Below are 17,047 nucleotides of genomic sequence, written 5' to 3'. Positions count from 1 at the left end.
AAGTGTGGTTCAACATTTGCAAATCAATCAATGTGATAGAACACATTAACTAAGAGGAGGGAGAAGAACCATACGGTCCTCTCAATTGATGCAGAAAAAGCATTTGACAAAATACAACATCCTTTCCTGATTAAAACTCTTCAGAGTATAGGGATAGAGGGAACATTCCTCAAGTTCATAAAATCCATCTATGAAAAACACACAGCAAATATCTCCTCAATGGGGAAAAGCTGAGAGCCTTTCCCTTAAGATCAGGAACACGTCAAGGATGCCCACTCTCGCCACTATTGTTCACCATAGTACTAGAAGTCCTAGCAACAGCAATCAGACAACAAAAAGAAATAATAAAAGGTATTCAAATTGGCAAAAAAGAAGTCAAATTCTCTCTTTTCGCAGATGACATGATACTTTATGTGGAAAACCCAAAAGACTCTACCCCCAAATTACTAGCACTCATACAGCAATTCAATAATGTGGCAGATACAAAACCAATGCACAGAAATCAGGTTGCTTTCTTATACACTAACAATGCAACTGTAGAAAGAGAAATTAGAGAAACGATTCCATTTACAAAAGCACCAAAAACCATAAGATACCTCGGAATAGAGGTAAAGGATCTATACTCTAGGAACTACAAAAGACTCATGAAGGAAATTGAAGAAGACACAAAAAGATGGAAAAATATTCCATGCTCATGGATCAGAAGAATAAACATTGTTAAAAGGTCTATGCTACCCAGAGCAATCTATACCTTCAATGCCATCCCGATCAAAATTCCAATGACATTTTTCAAAGTGCTGAAACAAACAATCCTAAAATTTGTATGGAATCAGAAAAGACCCCGAATCGCCAAGGAAATGTTGAAAAAGGAAAATCAAAGCTGGGGGCATCATGTTGCCCAATTTCAAGCTCTATTACAAAGCTGTGATCAGCAAGACAGCATGGTACTGGCACAAAAACAGACATAGAGACCAATGGAACAGACTAGAGAGCCCAGATATGGACCCTCAACTCTATGGTCAAATAATCTTTGACAAAACTGGAAGAAACATGCAATGGAAAAAAGACAGTCTCTTCAATAAATGGTGCTGGGAAAATTGGACAGCCACATGCAGAAGAATGAAACTCGACCATTGTCTAACACCATTCACAAAGATAAACTCAAAGTGGATGAAAGACCTCAGTGTGAGACAGGAATCCATCAAAATCCTAGAGGAGAACATAGGCAGTAACCTCTTTGACATCGCCCACAGCAACTTCTTTCAAGATACATCTCCAAAAGCTAGTGAAACAAAAGCAAAAATTAACTTTGGGACTTCATCAAGATAAAAAGCTTCTGCACAGCAAAGGAAACAGTCAACAAAACAAAGAGGCAACCCACAGAATGGGAGAAGATATTTGCAAATGACACCACAGATAAAGGGCTGCTATCCAAGATCTATAAAGAACGTCTCAAACTCAACACTCAAAAAACAAGTAATCAAGTCAAAAAGTGGGCAGAAGATATGAAAAGACACTTCTCTGAAGAAGACATACAAATGGCTAACAGACACATGAAAAAATGTTCATCATCATTAGCCGTCAGGGAAATCCAAATCAAAACCACATTGAGATACCACCTCATACCAGTTAGAATGGCCAAAATGGACAGGGAAAGAAACAACAAATGTTGGCGAGGTTGTGGAGAAAGGGGAACCCTCTTACACTGTTGGTGGGAATGCAAGTTGGTATAGCCACTTTGGAAAACAGTGTGGAGATTCCTCAAAAATTTAAAAATAGAGCTACCCTATGGTCCAGCAATTGCACTCCTGGGTATTTACCCCAAAGACACAGATGTAGTGAAAAGAAGGGCCAGATGTACCCCAATGTTCATAGCAGCAATGTCCCAATGACCAAACTGTGGAAAGAGCCGAGATGCCCTTCAACAGATGAATGGATAAAGAAGATGTGGTCCATATATACAATGGAATATTACACAGCCATCAGAAAGGAAGAATACCCAACTTTTACATCAACATGGATGGGACTGGAGGAGATTATGCTAAGTGAAATAAGTCAAGCAGAGAAAGTCAATTATCATATGGTTTCACTTATTTGTGGAACATAAGGAATAGCATGGAGGACATTAGGAGAATGAAGGGAAAAAAGGGCGGGGAATTGGAGGGAGAGATGAACCATGAGAGACTATGGACTCTGAGAAACAAACAGGGTTTTAGAGTGGAGAGGGGAGGGGGGATTGGTTAGCCCGGTGATGGGTATTAAGGAGGGCACGTAGTGCATGGAACACTGGGTGTTATACGAAAACAATGGATCGTGGATCACCGCATCAAAAACCAATGATGTATTGTATGGTGACTAACATAACATAATAAAATTAAAAAAAAAAAAAGAAGGAGAAGAAGATGCTTTGGAAATTTCTTACAAAACAAAACATACCCTTACCTTTGATCCAGAAATCACAGCCCTAGGTATTTACCCAAATGAAATGAAAACTTATGTTCAAGCAAAAACTTGCCGATGAGTGTTTTTAGCAGATTTATTCATAATGGTCAAAAAGTGGAAGTAACCAAAATGTCCTTCGATTGGTGACTGGATAAACAAAGTGGTACATCTATAAAATGGTATTTAGCAATAAAAAGAAATGAGCTATCAAGCCATGAAAAACATGTGGAAACCTTAAAAATACACAGCATTAGGTGAAAGAAGCATACAATAAAGTCTACAGACTGTGTGAGTCTAACTATAGGATGTCCTGGAAAAGGCAAAACTATAGAGACAATAAAAAGATGAGTGATTGCCATAGGTCTCTGATGAGAGGAGGGATAAATAAGTAGAACGCTGGGACTTTTTAGACAGTGAAATTATCCTATATGATACTGTAGTGGTGGATTCATGACATGCAGGTGTCAAAACCCATAGAGCTATATGACAAAGAATGAACTCTAATGTAAACTACCAGCTTCAGTTAATACCGTGTCAATATTATTTCATCACTTGTAACAAATGTACCACAGTAATGCAAGAATGTAAGGGGAAATTGTGTGAGGGAGAACATGGTGCCTATGAATTCATTTATTAATTTACCTGTAAACTCAAATTGTTCTTTAAAAATAATGTTTATTGATAATAATGATAATAAAAAAGAAAGGATGCGACCCTCTCAAATCAAAGTGTTCCTGGCATGCTGTAATGATGTGGTTAATACTGAGCATTGAGGTTCACTAACCTAGAGTCTGACCAGTTGGCGATTTTGATGCCTGTGCCTTCAGCCTCTGGCCCCGGCAGTTCTCCTGGAATCCAGATGTCAGATCAGATAGGTCACGGTGCCCTTTGTGCTCTAGATGGCGCAAAGGGACCAGCGGCATCTGATAAGGATGGAGAGAAACCATTGGACAGGGCAGAACTAGGTGAATTCAGAGATTCCCCTGCCGCCTCCCTTGCACCCTTAAATCAAAATGCGGGGTGAGGTGGGGGGACTGACAGCGGCTGGGTGAGATCTTGGCCTGAAAGATAAAAGCTGCTGTAGAAACTTTGGTAAATTTTGAGAATCTGAAAGCCAGAAAATGTGTTTAAGTAAAGACTAGAACTTCGGACGATGGGCTTGAACCACTAATCTTTCCACTGACAGCCATAGGCGTTGATTACACGACTGAGACCAGGGTATTACAAAATCTCAGTGTTGCCGTGGGTGAGAACTTGCTGCCCAACCCCTGCATCCTCTGCTTAAAACACATTCAAAACCCGCTGGCGCTGGAGACTTTGAGTCTTTCTTTTTTTAATATTTTATTTATTTATTTGACAGAGAGAGAACACAAGCAGGGGGAGTGGGGGAGGGAGAAGCAGACTTCCCGCTGAGCGGGGAACCCGATGAGGGACTCGATCCCAGGACCCCGGGGATCATGACCTGAGCCAAAGGCAGCCACTTAACCGACTGAGCCACCGAGGCGCCCCTGGAGACATCGAGTCTTGATATTGGGCACAGTTTTGGGGCATCGATACTAGCAAGTGAGCACTTGATGCCCCAGGGGCCCAGGGGCCTCCCCTCACAGCCCAGGGGCCTGCCCTCACAGCCTCCCTGCTCTAGGTGACAACCACAGGCTCATAGGCTGAAGTCATCCATTTGCCATTCTTCCCTGAGTGGCACTCGTCCAGCTCACCGCGAATTCCACAGCCAGGATAGGCGCCGTGGGAAGGACACGAACCGGCTTTGTCCCCCAACTTGCTGCCTGCTCTCGGTGCCTCCAGAGGAGGGCTCCACCAGGCAGGACCTGGGGTCTACTCACCATGCAGCCCCTGTGCACAGCAGGGCCTAGCACCCAGTAGGCACCCAATAGATGCTCAGTGAAGGATGCATTCCGCTGCATGGTGCTGGGAGGGACCAAACATTTCACTGTGGCCTATTAGATTTTAGTCCTTGAAAAACCCCAGAATGGGAGGATGTGAAACTTTCAAAACTGGTTATTTTTTAAAATTGGCAGCTGAATCACGTTAATGTCCCGATTGTGGAAACGTCTAGACGGCACCACCTGGAATTGCACTGAGCTCTCCACCCAGGACCTTGCGGCAACCTCAGCCTGTGGGGACGCCAGCGGGCGAAAGGGTGGAGAGAAAGGTGAGGGTGGGACAACCAGGTGAGAAGAGAGAAAAAACGAGAGAGAGAGAGCAATGCAGATACAGCCACCGAGGAAAAACCCCAGGAGAAAATGCTGTCACCTACTTACACCTGACCACACCACCGCAGGTCCTGGGTGGCGAGCCTTGCTCATGCGGTGGGGTATAGGGGCCGTGCCAGCTTCCGTTAGAATCCGATTCATAATAGGGAGAGGACTCTCTGTCCTGGATTGAAGCCGGCAAGGCTGTCTGATTTTACTCTTTGGACCGGAGCTCTCCCTGGGGCGAGGCTGCGTTGGACGCACCTAATAAGGACGAGGAAGTGTGGCGAGGCGCTGAGACTCAGCCCCAAATCCTCGCATAAGGACTCGGCAGCGCCCCTAAGAAGGAGGCCCAGAGGGCGCGGCTCCCGGGCTCCCGACAGCGCCCGGGGGACAGGCGGGACAATTTCTTTGTAAGCGCCTGGGTCCGAGTGGACCTTCGTCTAACTGGGAAGTTGGATTGGTTTTCTTTGGACAAGACCTTGCAGCATCCTAGGTGATGCAGACGCCAAGACGCCGTCCCTGAGGGGACCACAAGGAGGCGCCGTGGTCCTTCCACTTCAAAACGCCTTGCTAAGGACGAGGTAGCCCGCGGGTCTCAATTCCGAGGGCCTTTGAGGGTCAGATTTAGCTTGCGGAACGCGACGTAACCTGTTGTGGGTCGCCCCAGGGACCGAGTCGCCTTAGAGCAGCCCGTCCTGCCCAGACCTTGGGGACTGGCTATGGACCCTCAGCCATTCCGCTGGGGCCACCTCACTCCGCCTCCTCAGCATGGACCCCCAAAGTGTCCTGACCAGAGAGAAACGTCTTCCGATGATCGTCCTCTCCGACTGGGTAGCCCATTCCTCCTCTGGCCTGGAGGGCGGTGGTTTGAAGAACCGGGAGGGAAGAGAAGGAAAAGGAGCAGTAGCCACGAAGGAAGGAAAGGAAGAGATTCAGGGAGCTAGAGAAAATGGGGGGTGAGGAAGACAGCAAGAAAGACGGGAAGGAAATAGGATCCGGGAATGGAATGGGGGGGGGGTGGAATCCCGGCAAGTCCCAAGTCCCGTTCTGAGGATCACCGGAGCTCCCAGGGACAGGTGCGAAGGGAAGGAAAGGAACACTTGTTTGGGGTTGGTTGGTTGGTTCTGGCAGGAATTCTACCGCGGGGCAAGAAACTAGTCATCCAGGCGGAGCAGGTACACCTGGGGGAGGCCTAAAAAGCCCGTCCCTGTGGCTAACCCGCAAACGGACTTGATCTCTTCCCTGACACGCGAGCCCAGCGAGCGGCAGGGAGAACGTGAGGCCCGGCGACTCCCGGCGGGTGGAGGAGCCGAGCTCCAACCCCTGAGGCGAGAAGACCCCGGCGGGAGGCGCGTCCCGTGCACGTCAGGCGGAGGAGGGCGGTGTGCGAGCACCTCTGAGATCAGGGCGCCTGCCCCGGGTGGTCCCACGGTGTAATGGTGAGCACTCTGGACTCTGAATCCAGCGATCCGAGTTCAAGTGTCGGTGGAACCTTCCCCTGGGGGCCAAGCCACAGCCACTTTTACTCTCCTTTCCAATACCCAGCGAGTGGCACGTGCCTTCCCGCTCCCGCTGGTCCCCGTCCCGGGGAGGGAAACTCCGGGGGCGTCGCGCGCCCCTCCCGCGCCCCGGTGGGCGCCTCGCAGCCGCGTCCCCGGCGCTCCGCCGCCGCCGCCTCGTCAGGACCCGGGGAAGGAGAAGCCCGCGTCTCAGAGTGGCGGCCCCCCTCCCCGGCCCCGACACTGCGGCCACAGCCGGGGCACCGGGCCAGTGCCGCCGCTCGTCGGGGTCCCCGTCGGGCCTCGGGGTGAGAGGCGGCGGCTGTGGCCACTACATCCTGCACCGCGAGGGGCGTCCCGTCAGCCTGCACCGGTAGAAAACGCTGTCAATGCGAAACAGCGTATCGTACCTCCGTCGTGCGGCGGCGAGACTGACGTTTCGGGTCCTGGGTCCAAGCACAAGGTTGGGTGCCTTTCATTTCATTTTCCTCGGATCCTTTCCCGCCAGCTGTCAGAAGAATCCCGAGTCTCTGTTCAGGCCAGTAGGGGTCGCAGTTGTCCTAAACTTTGTACTTGAGTGTGGGGCGTCTCGGGAAACCCTAAACCGCGGGAAAGAGAGATTCTGGCTGGGGATTCTCTGGGCCTCAACTGCGGCCGCCCTCAGGGCTCCCCCTTCTTCCTGCCTGGATCTACTCCAAGAAGGCACCATAGGAAAAGAAGACCGTGATTTTTCCTTCTATTCACAGAGTCTTTGTAGTTTCCAAGTGTTTGTAGATAAAAGCATGTTCTCATTTTGTTGGTCTGGAATGGCAGAGAGATAGAGACCTAAAAAGAACTAAATATACTTTGATAAGTACCATGAAGTTAGAGGAATAAGACTACCCATTTTTAAGACTTACTCTAAAGCTTCAGATAACAAGATATTGTGGATAAGCAAAGGGATAGACACACAAACCAATGAAACAGAGCAGAGCGTCCAGAAATCAGACTATAGAAATATGTCCAATTGATTATTGACAAAGGTGTAAATGCCATTCAGTGAAGAAAGACTTTTTTCTTTTCAACAAATTGTGTTGGCATAATTGGACATCCACGTGAGGAAAACTTTCACCTAAACCATACAGTTTATACAAAAATGAACTCAAAATGGAGCACAGACTAAATGTTTTATAGAAGAAAATCTTCATGACATGGGGTTAGGCAGTGTTCTTAGGTAAGTCACCAAAAATTCTATCCAGAAAAAGAGAAAAATAAATAAATAAATTGTACTTCATTGAAATTAAAAATGTTTTCAAAAAAACAGCAAAGGGCGCCTGGGTGGCTCAGTCGGTTAAGCGACTGCCTTCGGCTCAGGTCATGATCGTGGAGTCCCGGGATCGAGTCCCGCATGGGGCTCCCTGCTGGGCAGGGAGTCTGCTTCTCCCTCTGACCCTCCTCCCTCTCGTGCTCTCTGTCTCTCATTCTCTCTCTCGCAAATAAATAAATAAAATCTTTAAAAATAAAAAAATTAAAAATTAAAAAAAAACAGCTAAGAGAATGAAAAGTTACAGATTGAGAAAAAAATGAACAAATCACAAATATTACAAAAGGCTGGTGACAAGAATATATAAAGAAATCTTAAATTAACAATAAAGAAACAAACAATAATGAAAAAAATAGACAAAAGACATGAACAGACTTCCCCAGAGGATATAAGCATATGAACATCATTAGACATTAGGGCAATGCAAATTGAAACCATAATGAAATACCATTACACACCTACTAGTATGACAGTACCAAGTGCCTTGGATAAGGAGTAACCAGGCAGTTTCTCATAAAGTTAAGCATACAAGTACTATATGATCTAGCATACTTGGGTTGCCAGGAATTTGCCTTAAAGAAATGAAAACTAATGTTCATACAAAAATCTCTACAGGAATGTTCATAGCTGCTGTATTTGTAAGAGCAGAAGCTACAATCATCAAATATGGTTCAAAGGGTTAACTGATAGACAAAACAGTGGTCTACCCACTGGATGGAATACTCTGCAATAAAAAGGAACTGTTGATGTACACAACAACTTAAAGGAATCCCAGCTTCACCATGGGGAGTAAAAGAAGCCAGTCTGACAAGGCTGCCTACTATATGCTTCTTATGACATTCTCAGAAACCTAGAACTATAGTGAACAGATCAGTGATTGCAAGGGCTTATGTTTGCTGCGAGTTCTAACAGTAACAAGATAGCACAAAGAAGTTTTTGGTGAGATGAAACTGTATGTATTCTAATTATGGTGGTGACTACACAAATCTACATATACGTTAAAATTTACGGAAAATTTGTACCAAAAGAAAAGGTCCATTTCACTAGGATAATTAAGACCTCAGCGGAAGTCATACACTACAGACTGAACAAGCTAGATGTGAAAGCTGGGATTTTTGTCTTCTACCTAATAGTAGCTTTCCAAGGCAATGCTGGGTGCTTTTCTTCAGTCTTACCCATAAATTAAAGTGAGTGGTTCCGGGTGTACGCTCTTTCCTTCCTCAAAGCGGGTCTGCCTCGCCTCTGGGGGCGGGGGTGAGGGTGGGCACTGCGTGCGCAGCAGACCTAGCCTCAGGGCGAATTTCGGCCTTTCCCCCAAGTTAGGCAGGCCTCTGCTGCCTGTCGTGAGCTGAAGCTGGGAGTTCCGCCACGTGGAAGCTCGAGAGCCTGATTCAACTGTTCGCAGTCTCCAGTTTCGTAGCGGGAAATCGCACCATACCGCCGGCTTTACTGGGGTCGGGGGTTGTTTAAAGAGAAAAATAGCGAGTTGGATAACGTCATAAGTCGTATTAAGGCCAAGGTTACTAGGGTCGCAACGCGGACTACTAACCACTGTACCATCACCGCAGGCCAACGACAACCTGCTGCGCTGTGGTTGAGACCTATTAACTGACCTAAATAGCCTCAACGTTTTTCACTGTTTTTTCTTTCAGTGGTTAGTGTTGGTGTCTCTCAGCTTTCTTTTCACTCCTCCTCCCTTTGCTCTTTCTTTCTCATACTCCAGAATGCCCTCACTCCCACCCACTTCCTTCTCCTCTTCAGCTCTCCTCGTCACCTTTCTCCCTGCGCCCACCCGCGTCCCCTACGCGGAGGCCGCCGCACTGTCCTGGGTGGGGATCTCAGTGACGTTCTAAGTGGTGTCTGTCCTCTAGATGTTTCCACGATCCGGACCTTGACCTGGTTCTAAATCAGTTTCCAGTATAAACATATCTAGAAATGGCCGGCTTTCACGTTTTCCCATTCAGGGGATTCTCCAGAACTAAAATGAATAGTTCAAGGTGAAATTCTTGGTGCCTTTCCTGTCCCCTCCAGGCCCTTGCGGCGGAATGGACTCCTTCACGGAGCATTTATTGGGAGCCTACTAAGTGCCAGGCAATATTGTAAGCGAGGGAGCTGCATTGTGAGGAAACCCAAGGTCCCTGACCCCATGGAGTTATCACATCTAGAGGCATCCAGGGGGTTAGCGCGGTGGAGGCACAGCTGATTCTCGTTCTTCACACGCGCGCACGCCAGCCCGCCCGCCCGCCCCGAGATCTGGAGGGACTTGGAGGAGCAGGACAGGGCAAGTGGAGCAAAGAACTGGAAATGGATGACTTCAAACCGAGAGGCTGCGGTTGTCACCCGGGCACCTGATGTTTGATCCTGGGAGTTCTCCGCTTCTTCGGGCTCCAAGTCATCGCCCAAATTTAGGTAACCACAGGACTCTTGGCCTCAAATGTCTCCTGCGCCTTCAGGCTTCTGGAGCGGGGAGGGAGGTTAGGCAAAACAGAAGAGTTGAGGGTGCCTAGCTTGGGCACAAAGAACACTTCTCTGTACCTCTGTACAATGAGATCATTATGTATAATATACTTCCCCCACCCCCAGTTTTATTGAGATTGAAATAAGTTTTAACTTTATAAGTTATAACGTTATATAAGATACGCAGCGTAATGCCTTGACTTACATACATTGTGAAATGATTACCACAAGTTTGGTGAACATCCATCACCTCATATAGATAAAAACATTTTAAAATGTATTTTTTCCTTTTGATGACTCATAACAACTACCTAACAACTTTTAAATATACTATAGTATATAGTATATATACAGCAGGGTTAACTATAGCCCTCATGTTGTGCCTTATATCCCCAGGATTCATTTCTATTATAACTAGATTTTGAGGAACACGAAACCATTACGTATATAACACAATTGACCAACAGCTTACACAGTGCTTTACCGAGTGTCTCTGTGGCACAATCGGTTATCGCGTTCGGCTGTTAACTGAAAGGTTGGTGGTTCAAGCCCACCCAGGGACGCTTGTTTTTCTGGCGAGCTGGCTTTCAAAGTCTATATCTCTTTGGAATACCAAATTTATGCTTTTATTTCCCAGGCACCACCAGCATCGAGTGCCCTTTTGAGGAAAAAGTTTTGGAGCTCCAGAGCATACCTAATCTACGCCCGCCCTTACATCTTCCCCTACTTTTCAGAGGCTGGTTTACAGTGTAGCGAATTCGGAACATTGTAAATCCCTAAAATGGAGAACAAGAGAACCCCGGTCACACCCACGATGAAGGCACAGGCTCTGGGTGGGAAACTTAATCAGTCCGAAAAAGTTATAGACTTTTCTTCCAATTTTATATGTAAGATTAGTAAAATGGAGTATTTGGGTTGTCCAAAGTTTAAATGAGATGTGTAGGGAAAGCATGTAGCCAATGACTCTCACGAAGCAAATGTTCAATACACATTAGCCCTTACCAGTCCATTGCCATCAGCATTTTCATTACCTGCTTTGTTATTTTTAGTTAAGATCCTTCTTGATATAAATGAGTCATTATTCAAACAGTCTCTAATTGATGGTCATGCAGTTGGCTCCAGTATTTATTATCACACATACTACTGCAGGGAACAGCCTTATACAGATATCTGTCATCACTCGTCTCCTCTCCAGAGTCCTGAAAATGGAATTGTCAGATCAAATTTTGCTAATTCCTGCCTAATTACCCTGAAAAGAAAATGTAGCAGGTCATATTCCCCGCATTTTATGAGAATATTCTTTTCTCCAATGTTTTGCCAAAATTGGATAGTACTTCCCTACCATTTCGTTTGAACCTATTTTTGCTAACATTTTTAAAGACCTACAGTGGGAAAATGTTCTGTGCAAGACACCAAACCCAGAATTCTTCCATGAAAAGAGCCAATAATATGACTACATAAAAATTTATATTCAATATACAAACAATAAACTTTAAATTTATAATATGTACATATATGCAAAGGAATTATTTTGTATTGGGGACAAATTTTTATCAAAGTTATATATACGCATAAGTTTATTTAGGAAAACAGCAACCCCCCCTTTACTACTCCTTGATTTTCAAATTGTAGGCATTATTCTCACATACTCCTCTATTATCACCCCCACACCCAAACACACCTCCTCTTGCTTTATCCTCCAGTATATTTGTATCATAATTGCATGGGTCAATTGTTACATTATTTTAACGATGTAAGCTCTATATTCACAGTTGGGCCACACAGGTTACAAATAGCAGGAACAAAAGACCAGTGTTTTCAGGGACTCTTTTTTCAAGTGGATAAATCTGAGGTGTATTTACTCTTTGGTCATCCCCCCTCCTCTATTTGCATATTCCAGGGAAGTACTGGATGTGATTGGTTGAGCTTGGGTCAATGCCCTCTCCTTGACCAAATGAGGGCAGAGCACCTTCATGAACAGTACAAAGAAGACATTATCCAAGAAAGGAGCAATAACTCCAAAAACAAAAAAGAAAAATGCTGGGGTGCTGGGAAGCAACAGGAAGGACAAGAAGAAAACTATATCACTCTGCAATGGATGTATGTAGTAGAGTATGGATCCAGGGTGAGGGGAAAGGAGTTTTGAGAGACGTAGCCCTTGGATATGCTTGTATGGGTTGAAGCCATACATATCTATGGGGCTGCAGAGGGGCTGGAGTGGAGGAGCATCTGCCCTTCCTAACCTGAGGGGACCAGTGAGGGACTGTCCTGGTCACCAGGCAGACAGTGGGCTTGAACTAGAGCAGTTCAGGTGGGAAAATAAAAGAAGGGTATCTTTTCCTTGAAGCAAAGTCTGGAGCTCAGGTCTTGGTAGGGAGTGAGGAGGCTATAGTTGGCCAGATAGGGGTACTAAAATCTATGGATAAATGCAGTTCCATTAAAAGAATCGCTCTGGTAAAGAAGGCGGAGGTCAAAAAGGAATGTCTGCGATGCTTTGCAGAAAGCCTATTGATTAACCCTGACTGGTCCCTTTGCTCAGTCTCCTGGCCAGACCCCCAGACTCCACGCTCTGGAAGGGCACAGTCTGCTCAGCCACTACATGTCCAGCAAAGAACTAGTCCCTGGCAATCTTCATGGTCTTGGGTGCCTCGACCCTCTCCAAGCCTGTCCTGCCGGCAGTCGTCTTGCAAGGGGAGAGAAGGGAGGGAAAGGCTACTTGCCAGTGAACGCTAAGGAATTCAACAAGGTCCTAACTTGGTTCCCAATAACTTGCAGGTCTATTTACCCTCCTACTCCGATTCCACAATTACTGAAAACGCCAGGCACACACGTTCTTCAAACTTCTCGGGGGGTGGGGTGGGGTGAGATCCACGAGATTCAGTCCAAGCGCAGGAGCGCTCCAGAGTGAGCCAGAAGCGGCAACTGACCCAGAGCGGCGAAAGCCCGGCTCCCCGCCGTCGGATCCCGCTCCTTCCCCTTCCCATCTCCTTTCTCCTCCAGTCTCCGCTTTCCCGTTTCTCCCCTCCCGCCTTCGGGCCCTCACCCGCTTGCTTTTCAGAACCTCAAAGGGAGCCCTTGAAAACCAGTTGTAGTTTACAGTCCTTTAAACCGGTGGAAGTTCCAAAACTAAGAGAGATTTGGCGGCGAACATTTTCACTGGCTATGCGGTCCTTTAGAACTTGTGACCAGATTTTTCTCCCGAGCGTGTTTCCATCATGTCCGGTCCTAAGGCGGCTTCGCCGGGAAGGGGTGGGGGTGGGGGCGCGGTTCAGGACGCGGAGCTGCCCTGGCTCGTGTCACCTTCGCCCCGGGAGGAGCCCCGAGGGCGGCCGCAGTTGAGGCCCAGAGAATCCCCAGCCAGAATCTCTCTTTCCCGCGGTTTAGGGTTTCCCGAGACGCCCCACACTCAAGTACAAAGTTTAGGACAACTGCGACCCCCACTGGCCTGAACAGAGACTCGGGATTCTTCTGACAGCTGGCGGGAAAGGATCCGAGGAAAATGAAATGAAAGGCACCCAACCTTGTGCTTGGACCCAGGACCCGAAACGTCAGTCTCGCCGCCGCACGACGGAGGTACGAAACGCTGTTTCGCATTGACAGCGTTTTCTACCCGTGCAGGCTGATGGGTGCAGTTCCAGGACGCGCGGGGGACGCCCCTCGCGGTGCAGGATGTAGTGGCCACAGCCGCCGCCTCTCACCCCGAGGCCCGACGGGGACCCCGACGAGCGGCGGCACTGGCCCGTTGCCCCGGCTGTGGCCGCAGTGTCGGGGCCTGGGAGGGGGGCCGCCACTCTGAGACGCAGGCTTCTCGTTCCCCGGTTCCTGAGGAGGCGGCGGCGGCGGAGCGCGGGGGACGCGGCTGCGAGGCGCCCACCGGGGCGCGGGAGGGGCGCGCGACGCCCCCGGAGTTTCCCTCCCCGGGACGGAGACCAGCGGGAGCGGGAAGGCACGTGCCACTCGCTGGGTATTGGAAAGGAGAGTAAAAGTGGCTGTGGCTTGGCCCCCAGGGGAAGGTTTCACCGACACTTGAACTCGGATCGCTGGATTCAGAGTCCAGAGTGCTCACCATTACACCATGGGACCACCCGGGGCAGGAGCCCTGACTCTCAGAGGTGCGCACACCCCGCCCTCATCCGCCGGACGTGCCCGGGACGCGCCTCCCGCCGGGGTCTTCTCGCCTCAGGGGTTGGAGCTGGGCTCCTCCACCCGCCGGGAGTCGCCGGGCCTCACGTTCTCCCTGCCGCTCGCTGGGCTCGCGTGTCAGGGAACGAGATCAAGTCCTTTTGCGGGTTAGCCACAGGGACGGGCTTTTTAGGCCTCCCCCAGGTGTACCTGCTCCGCCTGGATGACTAGTTTCCTGCCCCGCGGTAGAATTCCTGCCAGAACCAACCAACCAACCCCAAACAAGTGTTCCTTTCCTTCCCTTCGCACCTGTCCCTGGGAGCTCCGGTGATCCTCAGAACGGGACTTGGGACTTGCCGGGATTCCACCCCCTCCCATTCCATTCCTGGATCCTATTTCCTTCCCGTCTTTCTTGCTGTCTTCCTCACCCCCCATTTTCTCTAGCTCCCTGAATCTCTTCCTTTCCTTCCTTCGTGGCTACTGCTCCTTTTCCTTCTCTTCCCTCCCGGTTCTTCAAACCACCGCTCTCCAGGCCAGCGGAGGAAAGGGCTACCCAGTCCGAGAGGACGATCATCGGAAGACGTTTCTCTCTGGTCAGGACACTTTGGGGGTCCATGCTGAGGAGGCGGAGTGAGGTGGCCCCAGCGGAATGGCTGAGGGTCCATAGCCAGTCCCCAAGGTCTGGGCAGGACGGGCTGCTCTAAGGCGACTCGGTCCCTGGGGCGACCCACAACAGGTTACGTCGCGTTCCGCAAGCTAAATCTGACCCGCAAAGGCCCTCGGAATTGAGACCCGCGGGCTACCTCCTCCTTTGCAAGGCGTTTTGAAGTGGAAGGTCCACGGCGCCTCCTTGTGGTCCCCTCAGGGACGGCGTCTTTGCGTCCGCATCACCTAGGATGCTGCAAGGTCGTGTCCTAAGAAAACCAACCCAATTTCCCAGTTAGACGAAGGTCCACTCGAACCCAGGCGCTTACGAAGAAATTGTCCCGCCTGTCTCCCGGGCGCTGTCGGGAGCTCGGGAGCCCGGGAGCCGCGCCCTCTGGGCCTCCTTCTTAGGGGCGCTGCCCAGTCCCTATGCGAGGATTTGGGGCTGAGTCTCAGCGCCTCGCCACACTTCCTTGTCCTTTTTAGGTGTGTCCAACGCAGCCTCGCCCCAGGGAGAGCTCCCGGTCCGAAGAGTAAAATCAGACGGCCTTGCCGGCTTCAATCCAAGACAGAGAGTCCTCTCCCTATTATGAATCGGATTCGAACGGAAGCTGTCAGGGCCCCTATACCCCACCCCATGAGCAAGGCTCGCCACCCAGGACCTGTGGGGGTGTGGTCAGGTGTAAGTAGGTGACAGCATTTTCTCCTGGGGTTTTTCGTCGGTGGCTGTGTCTGCATCTCTCTCTCTCTCTCTCTCTCTCGTTTTTTCTCTCTTCTCACCTGGTTGTCCCACCCTCACCTTTCTCTCCACCCTTTCGCCCGCTGGCGTCCCCACAGGCTGAGGTTGCCGCAAGGTCCTGGGTGGAGAGCTCAGTGCAATTCCAGGTGGTACCGTCTAGACGTTTCCACAATCGGGACATTAACGTGATTCAGCTGCCAATTTTAAAAGACAACCAGTTTTGAAAGTTTCACATCCTCCCATTCTGGGGTTTTTCTAGGACTAAAATCTGATAGGCCACAGTGAAATTTTTGGTCCCTCCCAGCACCATGCAGCGGAATGCATCCTTCACCGAGCATCTATTGGGTGCCTACTGGGTGCTAGGCCCTGCTGTGCACAGGGACTGCATGGTGAGTAGACCCCAGGTCTTGCCTGGTGGAGCCCTCCTCTGGAGGCACCGAGAGCAGGCAGCAAGTTGGGGGACACAGCCGGTTCGTGTCCTTCCCACGGCGCCTATCCTGGCTGTGGAATTCGCGGTGAGCTGGACGAGTGCCTCTCAGGGAAGAATGGCAAATGGATGACTTCAGCCTATGAGCCTGTGGTCATCACTTAGAGCGGGGAGGCTGTGAGGGGAGACCCCTGGGCCTGTCATGGGGCATCAAGTGCTCACTTGCTAGTATCGATGCCCCAAAACTGTGCCCAACATCAAGACTCGATGTCTCCAGGGGCACCTGGGTGGCTCAGTCGGTTAAGCGGCTGCCTTTGGCTCAGGTCATGATCCCGGGGTCCTGGGATCTAGCCCCTCATCGGGTTCCCCGCTCAGCGGGAAGTCTGCTTCTCCCTCCCCCACTCCCCCTGCTTGTGTTCTCTCTCTGTCAAATAAATAAATAAAATATTAAAAAAAACAAAAGACTCAATGTCTCCAGCGCCAGCGGGTTTTGAATGTGCTTTAAGCAGAGGATGCAGGGGTTGGGCAGCAAGTTCTCACCCACCGCAACACTGAGATTTTGTAATAACCTGGTCTCAGTCGTGTAATCAACGCCTATGGCTGTCAGTGGAAAGATTAGTGGTTCAAGCCCATCGTCCGAAGTTCTAGTCTTTACTTAAACACATTTTCTGGCTTTCGGATTCTCAAAATTTACCAAAGCTTCTCCAGCAGCTTTTATCTTTCAGGCCGAGATCTCACCCAGCCGCTGTCAGTCCCCCCACCTCAACCCGCATTTTGATTTACGGGTGCAAGGGAGGCGGCAGGGGAGTCTCTGAATTCATCTAGTTCTGCCCCGTCTGATGGTTTCTCTCCATCCTTATCAGATGCCGCTGGTCCCTTTGCGCCATCTAGAGCACAAAGGCCACCTTGACCTATCTGATCTGACATCTGGATTCCAGGAGAACTGCCGGGGCCAGAGGCTGAAGGCACAGGCATCAAAATCGCCAACTGGTCAGACTCTAGGTTAGTGAACCTCAATGCTCAGTGTTAACCACATCATTACAGCATGCCAGGAACACTTTGATTTGAGAGGGTCGCATCCTTTCTTTTTTATTATCATTATTATCAATAAACATTATTTTTAAAGAACAATTTGAGTTTACAGGTAAATTAATAAATGAATTCATAGGCACCATGTTCTCCCTCACACAATTTCCCCTT

The 17,047-nt window shown here is 49.1% G+C and overlaps 1 non-coding gene across 1 annotated transcript; it reads left to right on the top strand.

Annotated features, from left to right (window-relative positions):
- The first annotated feature begins 10,403 nt into the window (after positions 1-10,403).
- TRNAN-GUU (transfer RNA asparagine (anticodon GUU)) lies at positions 10,404-10,477 on the top strand. Its single transcript has one exon. It is a non-coding gene; the product is annotated as a tRNA-Asn (tRNA).
- Positions 10,478-17,047: the final 6,570 nt, after the last annotated feature.

Source organism: Mirounga angustirostris, unplaced genomic scaffold, assembly GCF_029215605.1.
Source record: "Mirounga angustirostris isolate CCGP_5_RB_7025 unplaced genomic scaffold, mMirAng1.0.hap1 SCAF_4, whole genome shotgun sequence".
NCBI classification, from domain to species: domain Eukaryota; kingdom Metazoa; phylum Chordata; class Mammalia; order Carnivora; family Phocidae; genus Mirounga; species Mirounga angustirostris.
The sequence above is the reverse complement of the archived record's forward strand: the minus strand, read 5'-3'. Positions and strand labels throughout refer to the sequence as shown.